At 39.2% G+C, this 18,479-nt stretch overlaps 1 protein-coding gene across 11 annotated transcripts in view; it reads right to left on the reverse strand.

Annotated features, from left to right (window-relative positions):
- Positions 1-18,479, reverse strand: part of LOC110459909 (neuroglian-like) — a 156,424-nt gene that overhangs the window by 50,208 nt on the left and 87,737 nt on the right. For 4 of the 11 annotated variants that reach the window (XR_002464015.1, XR_002464009.1, XM_021512447.1 and 1 more), the window contains exon 1: positions 16,297-16,378. The exons of 5 other annotated variants lie outside the window; for them this stretch is intronic. The gene's annotated coding sequence lies outside the window, so the exon portion shown is untranslated. 2 more of the 11 variants (XM_021513038.1, XM_021512956.1) reach the window with 2 other exon arrangements.

Below are 18,479 nucleotides of genomic sequence, written 5' to 3' on the forward strand. Positions count from 1 at the left end.
GGACGGAGGCTCCCTGAGCCGCACTAGATCATTACATGGGACGGAGGCTCCCTGAGTCGCACTAAATCATTACAAGGGACGGAGGCTCCCTGAGCCGCACTAGATCATTACAAGGGACGGAGGCTCCCTGAGTCGCACTAGATCATTACAAGGGACGGAGGCTCCCTGAGTCGCACTAGATCATTACAAGGGACGGAGGCTCCCTGAGTCGCACTAGATCATTACAAGGGACGGAGGCTCCCTGAGTCGCACTAGATCATTACAAGGGACGGAGGCTCCCTGAGTCGCACTAGATCATTACAAGGGACCGAGGCTCCCTGAGTCGCACTAGATCATTACAAGGGACCGTTACCTGCATCAGAACTCCCATTACTTCTATAGATCTAATCAGTGTTTTTCTGTAGGAGTGAATGTCCTACATGTATACATAATTACTGACTGGTGTGGTCAACCTATTGTGTCCATCAGTGACCAGTGGTGAAACAGACCTTTTAGTGAGTGTGTATGGCCACTGGCTACTCATTGATTGTAACTGAAACCCATTCAGACAATTAGATGTCCCGACCAGATCAAACATCTGATGGCCAGTTCGTCTGTGGTCAATACACAGTCACTCAATTAATAATAAAAGTGTGAATCTTAAAGTAGACAGCACACAGAGGTGGGACAGGTCCTATTGACTGTGTTTGATTGCCATCATACTTTACCCTGTTCAATCATATCATACTGTTGTATTTCACTTCACAGACGACCATAGTTCTTAGTAGGAGTACTCCACACCTTCTTGACAAATATATGTGTCTATGTAAAAGACAATACTTTCTCTTGCCTTAGTTTCTACCTTCCTTCTCAACATTAGCTAATTCAAAGGTTTCTCGTGATAGGTTTATCGTGTAGGTTTATCGTGATAGGTTCCTCGTGATAGGTTTATTGTGATAGGTTTATCGTGATAGGTTCCTCGTGATAGGTTTATCGTGATAGGTTCCTCGTGATAGGTTTATGGTGATAGGTTTATTGTGATAGGTTTATCGTGATAGGATTATTGTGATAGGTTTATTGTGATAGGTTTATTGTGATAGGTTTATCGTGATAGGTTTATCGTGATAGGTTTATTGTGATAGGTTTATCGTCAGTCGAGAGCACATCACAATCTGGTATCCACCACAAACTATTAATGTATTATGTTCTCCAACATACTGTTAATTAAAACTGACATATTTCTTTCACCATATATGCCCTGGTCTATTAATGAATCATTTGTCTGGTAGTTAGGCAACTGATCACAAAACCTTACACGACGACCATCACCTAAAATGTCATCAAATACATTAATGATTTGTCATGTATTTATCAGATATAAAATTATACAGACTTGTCATACTGCAAAGAAAAATGTCGCACGGTGATTGGTCGAATTGCCAAGGTACCTGAAGCTATGTTAGTATCCTTGCCGGGGTACATAAGAGCACGCGCGCCTGTTGTAAGGGAGATAACTCGCATATTCGAATCGAACACACCGGAGAACGTTCGTCTGCTAATGTCAACAATGAACTAAATGGCGAAATGGTTTGCAAGCCACACGGAGAGTGAAATTGAGACAAAACGGGCGTCACTTATACCTACAAACACAAAGAAAAGTAACAATTCAGCAAGCAAAACCTTCAGAGCATACTTAAGCGAAAAGGAGCAAGACACAGATTTTGAGGACTTCTCGAAGCCAAGATTAGACGAGGCATTAGGTCATTTTTATCTCGGTGCAAGGAAACAGGATGGGAGTCTTTACAAGACAACAACGCTTGAACAATGCTTTGCAGTATGACAAATTCGTTATACAGGTCTTTGGCAGGGTACATGGTCTCATGTTCGCTGTCAGGACCGTATGTACCCTTCGCCTTCGGCTCAGGGTACATAAGGTCCTGACAGCGAACATGAGACCAAGTACCCTGCCAAAGACCTGAATAACTAATAATATTCATTGTATAATAATGACAACACTGACCTACACAGTGTCACTTACCAAGCTCTGCAACAATACGCATGCTGGAACGTCAACACTCACCAACTCATGTTGAGCAATAATACCAACAGTCATTACTGATTGACTTGACCGATGTCCCCACACTCTGTAACCATATATATGCTTGACCAGCACTGACCGACTTATACCTAGTGTCAATCACCGCGGTCTAAAAGACATTGATCAATATTGTTAACACTGACCAACTTACCAAACTGTAGCCATACGCATGTTCCACTGACCACACTGACCAACTTACCAAATATCGCCAAGCTCTGTAGCCATACCCATGTTCCACTGACCACACTGACCAACTTACCAAGTATTGCCAAACTCTGTAGCCATATGTATGCTTGACTGACAACACTTACCAACTTACTCTGTGTCACTCACAAGCTCTGTAGCCATGCTCGACTATGTGGCTTCCTATCAGAGGGTATCCTGAGTGGTATCATGGGTATTCATTATTCCTCAGAGCATGCATGTCAAGTACCACCTATAATACAAATGATAAGTAGCTTGTACTTACAACATTCCTGTACACTTCTGTAGAAACCACGCTAAGATTGCTTGTTGCCCTAGTAGGAGACAGGATTAACCAATTTATACAGAGACTTCTAAGGGTAAAAGAATCTCATTCGATTCCCCTGGAGTAGAAGCTCCATTCCAATACAGAATCTGCACATCATCTCTGTCCAACAGGGTACTACACTGAGAGAAGGTAGGCTGTCCCAGTTACCGTTCACAATCCCAATGGAAGCCCACTGGGAGAAAATCAATTTACCGATTTCTGCGAAAGAGAAAAGGCAGCGAGTTTCCCACTGTTCAATAGGTCAGAAAAACCCTAATCAATTGCAGGGCATGCTGCTTTCAGCTTAAGATGCATAAACCTGTGATATTCCCTTAATTATTTATATACCGACCAAGTCTAACTCATGATGTCACTGTCAAGGTTTTCTGATTTAATTTTTTTTCCACAAGTATACTAACAAGCACTCAAACAATAATCCCTCCATTCATGAGACAAACTGTATTGAAAGGTTTCAGGTAGCCGTGTTGTAAGAATTTAGAGCACCATGTCATAAGAAATTATAAGCAAATTGCTATCAGATTTTAGGGGCAGTCATAAGAATCCTGGCAGCATGACTTTAGAATTTAGGGAGCAAAATCAAAAGTACTTGGGGAGCCATTTCGTATGTATGTACGAAGCCATTCTAGTCATTAGAGGACTATGTCATGTCACAAGAGTTTAGAGGACTATGTTATGTTACAACAGATTAGAGGACTTTGTCATGTTACAAGAGTATAGAGTACTATGTCATGTTACAAGAGTTTAGAGGACTATGTCATGTTACAAGAGCTAGGAGGACTATGTCATGTTACAAGAGTTTAGAGGACTATGTCATGTTACAAGCATTTAGAGGACTTTGTCATGTTACAAGAGTTTAGATGACTATGTCATGTTAAAAAGAGTTAAGAGGAATATGTGATGTTACAAGAGTTAAGAGGAATATGTCATGTTACAAGAGTAAAGAGGACTTTGTCATGTTACAAGAGCTTAGAGGACTATGTGATGTTACAAGAGTTAGGAGGACTATGTCATGTTACAAGAGTTAGGAGGACTAGGTCATGTTACAAGAGTTAAGAGGACTATGTCATGTTCCTAGAATTTTGAGGACTTTGTCATGCAGATATTGGGTCTTATTTAAGAATTAAGGATGTCATGTCTTAAAAACTTAGGAAGCCATGTCATGAAAGTTCAAGCAGTAATGTCATAATGATTATGGGAGGCACATCTTTACCGACTTTACACAGCTATACCTTACATCTGTATCTTCACAGACACTCTGTATTTTTATCCTACATTCTTTGTTACCAACGATGCACATGTCCCTCACAGCATACATATCTCCCACTATAGTATACATACACAGCCTCGTAAAACATGCTACACATGCACTGGAGATGAGGCAGGTTACAGCACTTTAATTTGATATAATGTGATCCAATGTGTGCAGTTAGTCAAATTAAATCACCGCTGCTGATGATAAAGCTGTTACGCTGTCAGCTTGTACCTGATAGTCCAAGGTCGGAGAACCAGTTTGTACCTGATAGTCCAAGGAAGGAGAACCAGTTTGTACCTGATAGTCCAAGGTCGGAGAACCAGTTTGTACTTGATAGTCCAAGGTCGGAGAACCAGTTTGTACCTAACTGTACAAGGTCATAGATTGACATCAATTTGTACCTATAAGTGCTCTAATTAAGTCAGTAAATGACATCAGTCTGTACTTAATGGTCCAAACTCAGATATTATAGACAGTGGTTTTTACCTAACCAAAGTCAGGGATTCAGTTTCTTTGATATAGATTTTTTCTTTTCTTTTCTTACAGATGCATTATTTAAGATTTTGTATTCTCTGTACAAACAACATTTCTATAGCCTGTGCTTACTTTTAATTGATTTTCAAAATGACACTTCATCCATTGTGTTTATAGCACTAGGGACGCAAGTTCTATATGAAGTGTTAATGTAGAGACATGCAGTGGAGATGTAAAAATATCAAGATTTTATTATGAAATCTTTTAAATGTCCTAATTACGGATATGAACAGGTGTAATTACTGTTTCTATGTGAACGTAGCAAAAAGTAACCATAAATACAGATGGTTAAAAGACAGAACGTAGAATTGAAGATCTAAGACACTTGATGACAATTCCAAGACTTTGTAGCTATTCATTACATGTAGATCAGAGACACAGTGGCTAAGGAGCTCTCAAACATTAGGTCGGGGCTTCAAGGCCCGTGGGTTTTCTCCAGGTTCTCCAGTTTTCCTCCACCACCAAAACCTGGCTCGTCCTTTTAGCAAGCATGTAAAGATCTATACAAAACCTTCTGACCTGAACATTCGACCCAATACATAAAAAATGAAGTGACCTTTATTTGTACTACATGTACTGAATGAAGGAACTCTCTGGTTTGACGTCTCTATGTCTATCATTCCCCTCACCCTCGTAAAACCTTCTACAAATATGCCATTATCTATAGCTTGTCTTTTCCCTATGTTATTACACACGCCTACGAGCGCTAACAAACAGTTTCTGTCAGGTTTGCAGAAAAAAAAATCAGAACTTTCGGGATGCATTTAAAGGCCATTAAAAGTTAGAAGCATGTAAGTAATACGTATTAGCAGTGTACCACCAGGTAGAGGGGTATAGCCAGACATCTGTTTTAGCTCAACATTTACACAGGTGAAACGTGGCACCATCAAAGACTTCCAAATTACGCCACCAAATGCGACTGCTGCCTAGCTCCCAGAGACTGATTACAGTACCAGATGGTTAAGTATTTGTTGTACGTTTGTGAATACTACGCCCACAACAATACCACTGATGTTCCGTGCTCCATGCATACCGTAGACTGTAAACATACGACACAATGATAGAAAAAAAATATTCTTCAAAGATGGACTTGTTGGGATTATCTGTGATCAGACAACAGAAGGAGTGATCTGGAAAAAGTCTGTTAAAGCCATGACTAGAGTTATAAACAAGAGTCAATACCTGTCTGTTCTTCACAATATCCCATTGTACAGGCAAAGTCAGCGTAACCAGTTACTGTACACAACACAGCATTATTGACAGGAGGAAATGAAAGTTGAATCCTTCGACCCAATGACTAGTTCCATTCATAAAGATGTAGCCATATTCTTATCTTGTCCCATTCTAACGAGATTTAGGTTACGTTCTGTTTAACGGATTATGATCTTTGAGCACGATATACCCTCTAAAAATATCTTGGGTATAATTTTTAGTCATGCATATCTTCAATTTCGTGTCAATAATCTGTATGCAGTGTTGTGATACTTCAGCGTCACTCTCTACTTATAATCTTAGAATATTTAGTAAATAAATATCTCTATATATAGTGTCAGCATTTCTAAGTACCAATAATCTATAGCAGCCCTTTCAAATGATATTAAGCAATTTCAGGAGTCGAATAACATTTTATCTGAAATTTGGAAAGTCAAGACATGTCATTCAATCCAAAGAATCTAAGCTTATTCTTATTGGAGAGCGTTATTTCTGATGTTCAGAATTAGATGGTCCACGGAAAGGTATAGTATAAGTATTTATAGTTTTGGAAATTAACAATTATTAAACAAACCTGCTTTAGGAGCTGCTTTAGTTGTCGGTATTCCATACTTTTTCCTGCTCTGTCCAGTCCTATTATTTATACGTGTATGTTATCTACTATTGAGTTGAGGTTTTTCTGTTTCGTCCCCTTCAGTTGGAAAAGAGTCTTTTAGTTTCTCAAAATGGATACAATTATAACCATTGTGAGCAAAACAAAACGAATCAACTCAGGAAATGTAAAATTGTTTTCATGTAACGGAAATGTCCATCAACCAAATGACTGACCGTCAACAAACACATTAGGTACATCCAAGGACATTGACCCTGATGGTCAAACTTGACCGTGAACGTTATTATCATCACTAAAGATCTAATGAACGTCACTTTGGGATATGGTTGTTGTCAGCGTACATTGTACTACAAATGCCATTAGCTAGCTCTCTGATCCCTCTAGAGTTACAGTCAATAACCTCCGGCAGTTTTTCAGTGGCAGCAATTGCTTTTTCATTAATTAGTGATATATATTATTAATAACCAAGAAATTAGCTTAAATAATTGATTGATTGTTGTTTGGGATGTTTGAAAAACAATTTCAAGTCACGTATGTGTCTGAATAATACTTTGTCTACATCATATTTTAACGTTTTCCAAACACCACATGAAAACATTTCTAAATGATATTTTGTCTGCATCATTTAAACTTTTCCAATTTTCCCAAAAACAAAAACAAAACTTGTAGTGGTGTTTTTGAAACTACCAGTACATAACATCACCATGACAATGGAATTGAAATGAGAATTTCAAACATTAAACATGGCAGCCCTCTGACTGATCGTGTTTTGACCTGTGGCTGATTCAGCACCACATCTGTGATGATATATCAATAGAACATATAAGTCATGTCCACCATTCCTAAAATAGGCTAAACGGCTCAGTACCTTACACATACACCTGTAACAGGAAAGAGATTAGTGAGATTCCATCAATTTCTTCAAATTTCAGGCATAAATTAATTCTCCAAGTTTGGGATAAGGATATTTTGTATAAGACTGCTTTATAATTTCATTTTATTAAAATACCTTTTTTGGGAGTGTTTTGCAAACACAGATATAGGTTAATTCCCTTATATTATATTTTAGTCCTTTCACCACTGTAGACCACAATGGACTCATCCATATCAATACATGGTAGAGTCTACTAAAGTTACATAGGGGTGAAAGAGTTCAAGTATAGATTACTGAAGAATTTGTTTCTGTAAATATAGGTTTTATTTCCATGTGTTATATTTTAGCCACCAGTAAAGAACTGGTTTCCCTAGATCACCTAACACAGTAAAGGGATGAGTAGAATTGAAACACTGTATTGATTGAAGGAAACACTTTCAGAAACAACAATTACTCTCCCGAAACAACATGCTCATTTGAAAAGGAAAGTTATTGGAATTGGAAGCATTTGGCAGAAAAGTCCTTCCCACTGAGACCTCGGCATGCATGAGAAATAATGGCTGTGTTTCCCAGCAGGATCTGTGTCTCCAATACAAACACGCTCAGAATACCACTGTGCAGAGTATGGACCAAACTTACAGCTGTAGTCAAAATATCTTCTGCAGGGAAATATTTGCTAAATTGTCAATTAAATCACAATTTCAGGGACAATACCTGTAACAACCAGAAGTGAAATCTATAATTATAATATAACACTTATGAGTCCAGCAACGAGGATCCTTAGAATGGAACCGGTTCTATTAAGTATCATTAAGTATCATTAAGTAAATCAGATATTGAAAATAAAATAAAAACTGTCCAAAAAAATCCAGACAGTTTGTACAATTAAAAGGAGTACACCTTACAGACAATCTAAATATGGGATGATAAGACAGCTGAACGGAGGGGTGTGAACGGGGAGAAATGAGATCAGGAACAGCAAGGTGACAGCAAGTGTTTTAGTGCCGTTTTGTGACAAGATAAGCTTGTCTGTGAAACGGAAGCAGATTCTCCTCTGTAATGATATATAAGTAGGAAGAGGCTCCAGATGTTTATAGATTATTGGGTCCAACCCTAAAGGCTAGGCTAAGAAAAGGTCACAGACGCCTGCTGACCTCCCTATCTGAAAACAATATATCGCCTGGTAATAAAACTCAAGTAAAAAGCAAAGAAATATTATCCACTTAGTACCAGGAAATACAACCATTGTCATGTCTGACGATAAGGTTGCCATAGCAACTGTAATGGAAGGTGATCCCCTGTCAACAGAAGTATTTCTACAGTAAAAGGTTATGGAGGTCCCGAGTTTCTAGACAAGCCTACTCAAGGTGGAGGAAGGAAACCTGTCACCTGACACCTGTTTGCTTCTGCACCAGCCTTTGCTAGGAGTGTCATGTGCAATATCGAATAATTTTGCATAAATATCCCACATTAATTAAACTGCTGAAGGAGACCGATGTTCGTGATTATCTGCAGTCTCTATCAGAACCAGTAAAACAACCGACGCCAGACTGCCACGCCAGAGGACGCAAAGGGAAATAACTCTGCACACTCAAATCAATCACAATAACAGATTAGTATCTCAATTTTGAAAGATATCTTGATCTATTTTCGAAGTAAAAAAACCCAAAAATATCCAAGAGAGACAGTTTTATCAAACATTTCACAATGGTAAAGGATATTGATTGGAAAGTAAAATCAGGTAATGCAAAGAATGACAACACAGAATTTTTCTCTTCAAACAAAATACACAACATGGCATCTGATGAAAATTGTTTGGAGTTTACTGCTGGTGAAGCCATTAATCTGGCCAGGCAGACATCCCAGAGATTTCACTAAAAACACCCAATCAGTTTGAGGCAGGGTAAGATCGATAGGCTGTTGTAGCTGTGTCTACTGTAGTTTTCCTGCAGTCCCTGCAGCCTGATCCATGGAAATCAATAAAGGTAAATGTCAAAGTATTACATTTCCCCCACATTGTGTATATCTAGCATGCTGCTACATGTATCAATGATCCTATATGTAATTAGGATGCGGGTTGATAGAACGATAGAATCGTGAATCTTGTTAAAAACAACCAATAACACAATTTATTATTCTCCTACTGGGATATCAGTAAACTGGCTTTTTCAGCGGACCTACTGGTTTAACAAAGACTTTTCTCTACGGTTCTGTAATATCCGTCATCAATTATTTGATAACTTTTATATTTGCATTCTAAGGAGTGATGCAATATGAAAGACTCTAGCTCCAACTATTTGTAATATATGTCAGGCGTAGTGAGTCTGTTGACATGTCAGTCATAGTGTCTACCATACGTCTGTCGGAGTGTGTCAGATGAAATGGTTTTTTTTACAATTTACCACTGCTCCAGCTGGTAGATCTGAAACATTTCACAACAAAACTACTTCCTGTTTTGATAATATGTATAACTCTTGAGTCAGATACATTACAAACCTAGACAATTACAGAATGAACTCACCCAGACAAAGGTCACAGAGGTCAAAACCATCTCTTCCTGTGACTGTTTTAACTTTCTACATTTAGTTCATCGTCATTATATTTACAGCGAGTTTCCTCCTCCTCTTGAGCGTGTGCCAGTACTTGATGGTACTGATGACCTATTGACCCCTTTATTCTATTACCTAATCATAATTGCCTTTTTTATAGTACATTTTTGGCATCATTGACCCATACAGGCTATCATGTACCGTATGAACCTACCAACTATAGCTCCACCTAGTGGTATGTATTTGGTTGACACCAAACAGAGGTCGTCCTTCCTTTGTCAATGATAACATAAGTATACTGTGACTCTTACACTGAATGTCTGTCATGTCTAAGGTACAGTGGAGTCAAGTCAGGACTGACAAACGAAGCACTTGCTTGATGTGTTTACCATCACTTTGGAAATCTTCTTTAAATACATACAACTGTAAAATAGTGATAAATGTTTAGGGTTGAGGCTCCTGGGGGTCTGCCTACACCTAAGTTTTCATTAAAGCTTGCAAAAATGTCACCACTTTTATAAATATGCAGGCCAAAATGGACCTCCTTGCAGAAATCCATGATATCAACAGTCGCTCCAATCTATTCCAATCTCATAAGCCAATTTACCACATTTCATACTTTGAATTATTGATAACTCCTAATGCAGGTGTAATTATGGTATCAAATGTGTACAATGCATGTAATATCAACAATTATAACAAGTTTTACTATGAAAATAAACTGAAAATGGACCAAAACATTTAAGTTCATGACAATAGATCTTAAAACAATGACATCATCCAAGTTGCACTTTTAAAAGGGATTCAATAAAGAATGTTACAACTGGATTTCTAATCTAATCATCTTCTTCACATCAGATAGTAAACGTTGGGGATGCATTGTAGCTAATTAGAAAGCACCCTCGTCACAGATGAGCGAGTATGATACCAACATAAGGGTGGATTGGGAGAACCTGCAGGCATGGAAGAGCGATCAAAAGTGCTGCTAACCATCAAACAGTTTTTATTATCTAATTTCCTGTGTTAAAACATCACTTTTAACCGTTACAAAGTCAATCTTCTGTAACCGACTCACTAATAGGAATATGTAATGAGACTATACCCATTTAATGGTAAATATTATACAGCTATGAGCTGCACAGCTTTGTCATCAACAATCTGACAAAGAAGAGCAAATCCTGCATAATTTATGTCATAATTGTGCTGCTCATCAACTGTTTTATTGGAATAGTGATTTCCCATCAAATGACGAGTTGGAGTACAGGATTCTTTCTCTGTTTATCTTGGCATCCTCTCTCAGCAGATCTTCTCTAAACATTCCATCTCCGACTCGATTCTCCTTTGTCTTCCCTTTCTCTCTCAAACACTCCGTCTCTCTCTGACCAGACCTGATCTGTTTCTGTCCGACATGCCTCTCTCTCGAACACTCCGTCTCGCTCTGACCAGACCTGATATGTTTCTGTCCGACTTGTCTCTCTCTCCAACACTCCGTCTCTCTCTGACAAGACCTGATCTGTTTCTATCCGACTTGTCTCTCTCTCCAACACTCCGTCTCTCTCTGACAAGACCTGATCTGTTGCTGTCCGACTTGACTCTCTATCCAACACTCAGTCTCTCTCTGACCAGTCCTGATCTGTTTCTGTCCTACTTGACTCGCTCTCCAACACTCAGTCTCTCTCTGACCAGACCTGATCTGTTTCTGTCCAACTTGACTCTCTCCAACACTCCGTCTCTCTCTGACAAGACCTGATCTGTTTCTGTCCGACTTGACTCTCTCTCCAACACTCGGTCTCTCTCTGTCCAGATCTGATATGTTTCTGACCGACTTGACTCTCTGTGTCTCTCTCTGACCAGACCTGATCTGTTTCTGTCCGACTTGACTCTCTCTCTAACTCTCTGTCTCTCTCTGACCAGACCTTATCTGTTTCTGTCCAACTTGACTCTCTCTCCAACACTCCGTCTCTCTCTGACCAGACCTGATCAGTGTTTGTCCAACTTGACTCTCTCTCCAACACTCTGTCTCTCTCTGACAAGACCTGATCTGTTTCTGTCTGACTTGACTCTCTCTCCAACACTCCATCTCTCTCTGACAATACCTGATCTGTTTCTGTCCGACTTGACTCTCTCTCCAACACTCCGTCTCTCTCTGACAAGACCTGATCTGTTTCTGTCCAAATTGACTCTGTTTCTGTCCGACTTAACCCTCTCTCCGTCTCTCTCTGACGGATCTGATCTGTGTCTATCTCACTTGACTCTTTCTCTAACTCTCTGTCTCTCTCTGACGGATCTGAGCTGTGTCTATCTCACTTGATTCTCTCTCTAACTCTCTGTCTCTCTCTGACGGATCTGATCTCTGTCTATCTCACTTGACTCTTTCTCTAACTCTCTGTCTCTCTCTGACGGATCTGATCTGTGTCTATCTGACTTGACTTTCTCTCTAACTCTCTATCTCTCTCTGATGATGGACCTTCATTTTAACCTGACTCTCTGCTCATCTTTCCTCACAGACAAATTTGCTCTCATTCAACGTGTGTCCTTAAATCCACTAAATACACTGGCTGACATAGGTTCAACACACCGGATATTCCCATTTTGTGCAAGGCATGCAAAATTAGACCAGATAATTGAACCAAATAATAGCATCAAATAATCAGTTTTGTCCATAGCAATCCCGAAAGCAATAAGTTGACAGATCCTTGGGGGATGAATTTGACGATCGTATGACACATATGCCGGATGCCATTGTCCAAAGTCAATTTCTAATTCATTATGATGCTGTGTCATCCAGAAAATGTCCTCTGTTTAAAATAAGGCGCAGGCAGTTATAATCAATAACTTGGCCATGTAGATAGGACAACCAAACCATTATTGACAAGCCGGCTCTTCAAACTTCTCCATTTTTTATTCAGCTGTGTAATACAGCATATGGTTGACAATGCCGTATGATCTTATAATCAATAAGCTTTTATAGCCGTTATCCCAAAGACTTGGTAAATACATATTATGAAACAGTAAAAAGAATACGAGGAAACAAAAGTGTTTTTACTTTTGCAATTTAAGTAACAAGCAAACATGTACATCTACTGAAAGCAGTAAAAGAGCAATATATTGATTAAGTGTCAGCATCTTCTTTAGAAAATGAAATCCCAAACACTCTCTACTGTTAAAAGCCAATTATATTATGCTATGATATATGAATATGCATAAGGCATTGCGATAATGTGAAGGGAAATTTGCAATGAATATTGATCAGATCGACTGAACTATTACATAATGAAAGATGAGAAAACTTTGCCTTAAAAAGCATTGAATGCTGCGGAAATTGATGATATTGAGGATTGGCTGTTATTAAAGGTCAGACAAGTACTCTATGGTGATGTACAGAGGAGTGACCCGCCATTTCTATATAGAGGAGGCTGAATGTCATTCCTGCTGATGGATCCTTGATATGATGGAAGTGTCAAGTTTAAATTATCATTAATGACCTACCATTTTTTTTATCTTGGATAGGGGCTTTCAGGTCAAACTTCCTCAAAAGTTTCTGAAGCAACTTTTTTCAACAAAATCCTAAAAATGTCTAGCAACATCTTTAATTATTATGGATGAGTTTTAGCTGCATTTGAAACCTGCCTGAAAAAATTCTGATAAACAAAAGCATTTCATTTTAATTTTATTTTATTTGACGACACCAGTAGGAGCTTCTCTGTTGGTTATATTTACCATATGAAATAGATATAATTTTCTGTGAATCAGTGCAAGTCTAGTGGTTAGTGTTGGGATCTGCACATGGCCTAACAATCACCTAAATATGCCATATAAAAAGATAAATTGGTGTAAATTATCTCAAAAACTGAGCAGGATTTGATAGGGCAATGTTTAAAGATATATGTGACATATGAGAACTCGTTTCTTGATTCCAGACACAAAAAGTGTGAAATATTATCAGTCATCGAGGTCATCGTGACAACTAGGTCCAGAGTTTATCAGACAACAGGGCTTCCTGTCCAGACCCCACCCACCACTCCAGTACCAGGCCCCAAAATCCTTCAAGTTGGAACCCCAGCCCTTTACATCACCGCCTTGTAAAGGAAACGGTTGTCTTGCTAGGCTATTAAACATGGATCTAGCCCTGATAAAAACTGCAAGACCTGTGTTTCTCCTGCACCAATTCAAGGGGATGTCAGATCATGGTCAGATCATGGTCAGATAAAAGTTTGAAGGCTTCTGTTTCTACTCATCAAATTTGAGCCATGTTTTACACTACAAAATATAGCTGTTCATGTGTTTATTTGTTTTAATTTCCTGTTAACGAGTCACATTTCATTTATATAATGGAGGAAAAAGACGTCTGGCGCTGAAGTGTCTGGATTTTCCAAATAATAGGCAGGAAACAGGAAAAGTATAACCAGACGATAAAAGATAAAAAGTTTTGGAATTCTGATATCAACAATAAGAATTTATAAGGCCGTGTATAAAAACAGATATGCTATATTTATGAAAACCCGAAGGTTTCCCCAAATTACAAAATAAATAAAGTTTTCATATATCTTTTCCATACAGAACATACTTTGCTATCTGTCAGTAACAAAAAGAAACCACAAATTTAATTTTCAAAATGTGGTCCTCCACTAATAGAGTGCTTAAAATGAAGAAAACAATGAATATAAAAGATTTTTTCAAAGCAAGACCAGTATTAGGACAAAATGTGTTTTGGTTTCTCTTCCAAGACTTATGGTGTAATGGCTAGTATATCAGACTGGTGGTGTAATGGCTAGTATATCAGACTGGTACATTAAGTGTGATGTTCACCTGTAATTTGAATACCACTCACTATCTTTACATTGTCCCTTTTTTATTATCAACAAATACTTAATGTTCCCTTCAATTAATATTGATGTTTAGTTGGCTATGTTAGTGACTCTACTAAATACAAAATGTTGACTTATTATTGTTAGTCAGAGAAATTTGATAATGTCTAATTCAAAAAGATGGTATAAACAAATAGCAATACACTGACGGATGTAATCACTTCAAACTAATACTGGTGAGTTCCCTTTATAAAAACATGATTTAAAATGTATCAGTTTAGTAGGATGAATGTAGAATTTGTTCCTTGGGAATATATAAATGTCAATCAAGGTAAGACAATGTCTTTTTCGAGGATGCTACCTGTACCAAACTACTCTAGTCATGTTATAAGGAACATGCAGGTAGCACAGGCTTATAGCTCTGGAGAACTTTACTATCCCACCACTCCTTTCAAACTTTTACAGCCAAAGATCACTAAACCTTATTTAAAGTGTCTCCCTTCATGTTTGTACAGGTCAATCCCTGCAGTCGTATGAATATTTAATGATGATATATACAGAACCAAATGCAAAGGATGACATCATAATGGCGACCATCTTTAGCTGACAATTATGGCTCATTACATTACACACATGTATTGCCATATGGTGGATTTCACTTTCAACGGTACACTCCTACACCCAGTCAATTTAATTGTAACATATTTGTGGTGCGAGCCACCTTAAATCCTGACAATTAATTTTTCCGTTTGTTTGACATTTGATACTTTAAGCAATCCTAAAATCCCACAAAATGTACTTAGAATGAAATACAGAGTGACCTCCCCTGTACGTCCCCACGTAGTATCTGGCTGTGGTAGGTGTCTTGTGATCTGATGTTACAACAATTGTTTGTGTGATTACTCATTCGTCCAGCTCTGTGAGCTCGACATTGCTACAGAGTATAACACTCCCTGCTATGATCCTGAGTCAGGTCCTTCTGCCTGAGAAACAGTGAGGTTCCACAGATCAATACTGTCATACCATTACTCACAGAGAACCTGTAGGGAAAAAACAAACGCACAAACACGCACACACGCACCACTCTACTCTTCCATTGATCATTCTCCCCGGTAATGAGTACGACACCAAAACACATTTCCTGTCCTCCTCCCAAACCTTTATCATTTAATTGATAACGTATAAACCATTCCCAGATTTTAACACGAACACAGATTACTCTCCAATACAGTGACAGTGTTCAATATACTGGTTCTGTTGTGGGTGTGAAATTTGATAAATTATCATGCAATTATCAGTATACAGGAAGAGTGTTTTTATCACTGGGCCTCGACTATCTGGCTATTGATTAGCCTGTGAGATGCAGGTGTTACATGGTATCATAGAGTCATCTAACATCCTCTTATATCAATATCTACAGAAAATCAATATATTCATAAAGGACATCCTTATTAACACATGTGCCTATCTATGTAGAATACTGATGTTAGGTGTCAGTGACTCATTACTCAAGTCCATCATCCTGTCAGCAAACGACATCATTACAATGACAAAATTATCTTAATACGAGTACGAAAACAGTGAGAAATACTCGTACAAACGGAGTAATATGATGTGAGAAACCTACCTGTTTAGCAGTAGTAACCAAGCTCAGAAGAGCATGGGCCAGCTTTTTAGTATTCTACAGCAAAATAATCAATTCTACATAATAATCCAGTCACAAGCTCCTCACTGTTTTATATCGGTTAAAACTTTCCACAGAAATAATGTCACAAAATATTACAATATTCCACTACAAGCATATAAATCCAATATATATAAATATATATATAACATTACACACACCTATGCTGACTGGACTGCTGTAAGACAGTGCACTGGTCCTCTTCTTCCCTTCCAGCCTCTGTACCATGTATACACAGCAGAGTGCCAGCGCTAACTGAGCATGCTCAGAGCTGGCAAGCATTGCATTATATATGTTGTGTGTGGAAGAGGCAACCAGTGCTAAGTGCAATGACAGTTCCTATGTAGTGGGATGTTTTCTCTGTGTTAGCATGGTTGTGTCAGGCAGTCAAGGTACTTTTATCAGGGGCTCATACTGTTGGTGATATTGAGTACATCTGTTGTTCATTTGAAAACTTATTACAGATAATTTGAAAAAACATTATGCATAATAAAATAATAAAATATCTTTTTTTTTATCATAATCAATATACCAGTAGAGGTGAGCGTCACATAAAACAAGACAACAGCCTACGTGATGGCCGAGTGGTAAAGGCATCCAACGGCCTACGTGATGGCCGAGTGGTTAAGGCATCTAACAGCCTACGTGATGGTCGAGTGGTTAAGGCATCTAACAGCCTACGTGATGGTCGAGTGGTTAAGGCATCTAACAGCCTACGTGATGGCAGAGTGGTTAAGGCATCTAACGGCCTACGTGATGGTCGAGTGGTTAAGGCATCTAACGGCCTACATGATGGCTGATTGGTTAAGGCATTCTACGGCCTAGGTGATGGCCGAGTGGTTAAGGCATCTAACAGCCTACATGATGGTAGAGTGGTTAAGGCATCTAACTTCCTACGTGATGGCAGAGTGGTTAAGGCATCTAACGGCCTACGTGATGGTCGAGTGGTTAAGGCATCTAACGGCCTACGTGATGGCCGAGTGGTTAAGGCATCTAACAGCCTACATGATGGCAGAGTGGTTAAGGCATCTAACTTCCTACGTGATGGCCGAGTGGTTAAGGCATCTAACGGCCTACGTGATGGCCGAGTGGTTAAGGCATCTAACGGCTTACGTGATGGTCGAGTGGTTAAGGCATCTAACAGCCTACGTGATGGTCGAGTGGTTAAGGCATCTAACGGCCTACGTGATGGCAGAGTGGTTAAGGCATCTAACAGCCTACGTGATGGCTGATTAATTAAAGCATCTAATGGCCTACGTGATGGCCGAGTGGTTAAGGCATCCAACGGCCTACGTGATGGCTGATTGGTTAAGGCATCTAACGGCCTACGTGATGGTTGATTGGTTAAGGCATCTAACGGCCTACGTGATTGCTGATTGGTTAAGGCATCTAAGGGCCTACGTGATGGCTGATTGGTTAAGGCATCTAACGGCCTACATGATGGCTGATTGGTTAAGGCATTCTACGGCCTAGGTGATGGCCGAGTGGTTAAGGCATCTAACAGCCTACGTGATGGCCGAGTGGTTAAGGCATCTAACAGCTTACGTGATGGCCGAGTAATTAAGGAATCTAACGGCCTACCTGATGGTCGAGTGGTTAAGGCATCTAACTGTCTACGTGATGGCCGAGTGGTTAAGGCATCTAACGGCCTACGTGATGGCTGAGTGGTTAAGGCATCTAACGGCCTACATGATGGCCGAGTGGTTAAGGCATCTAACGGCCTACGTGATGGCTGAGTGGTTATGGCATCTAACTGTCTACGTGATGGCCGAGTGGTTAAGGCATCTAACCGTCTACGTGATGGCCGAGTGGTTAAGGCATCTAGCGGCCTACGTGATGGCCAAGTAGTTAAGGCATCTAACTGTCTAAGTGATGGCCGAGTGGTTAAGGCTTCTTATGGCCTACATGATGGCCGAGTGGTAAGGCATCTAACCGTCTACATGATGGCTGAGTGGTTAAGGCATCTAACTGTCTACATGATGGCCAAGTGGTTAAGGCATCTAACCGTCTACAATCACTTGCTTTTCCACCACTGGGTCATGGGCTCGAGGCCTAGGTTGCGCCAGATCGCTGTTTTCGGATATTAAAATCCTATTTTTTAGAAATATCTTAAATTTACAAATATTTTTGCATCCCTTTTATATAGAAGGTCATATTGAATTTGTATACATGCAAGTTCAGTTCTGAATTTTAATATTTTTGAAAATGTACAAGATGAAAGATTTATGTTAAATTGCCTTTTAGCTTCGGTTATCAGGATTTCAATAATCTTGTCTGGTATTTGTGTCACCTCAATACTGCAATTGGGTAATGTGCCCTAACGAAAGATGTGTGATGTGTCCCA

Source organism: Mizuhopecten yessoensis, unplaced genomic scaffold (genome assembly GCF_002113885.1).
Source record: "Mizuhopecten yessoensis strain PY_sf001 unplaced genomic scaffold, ASM211388v2 scaffold201, whole genome shotgun sequence".
Classification (NCBI taxonomy): Eukaryota; Metazoa; Mollusca; class Bivalvia; order Pectinida; family Pectinidae; genus Mizuhopecten; species Mizuhopecten yessoensis.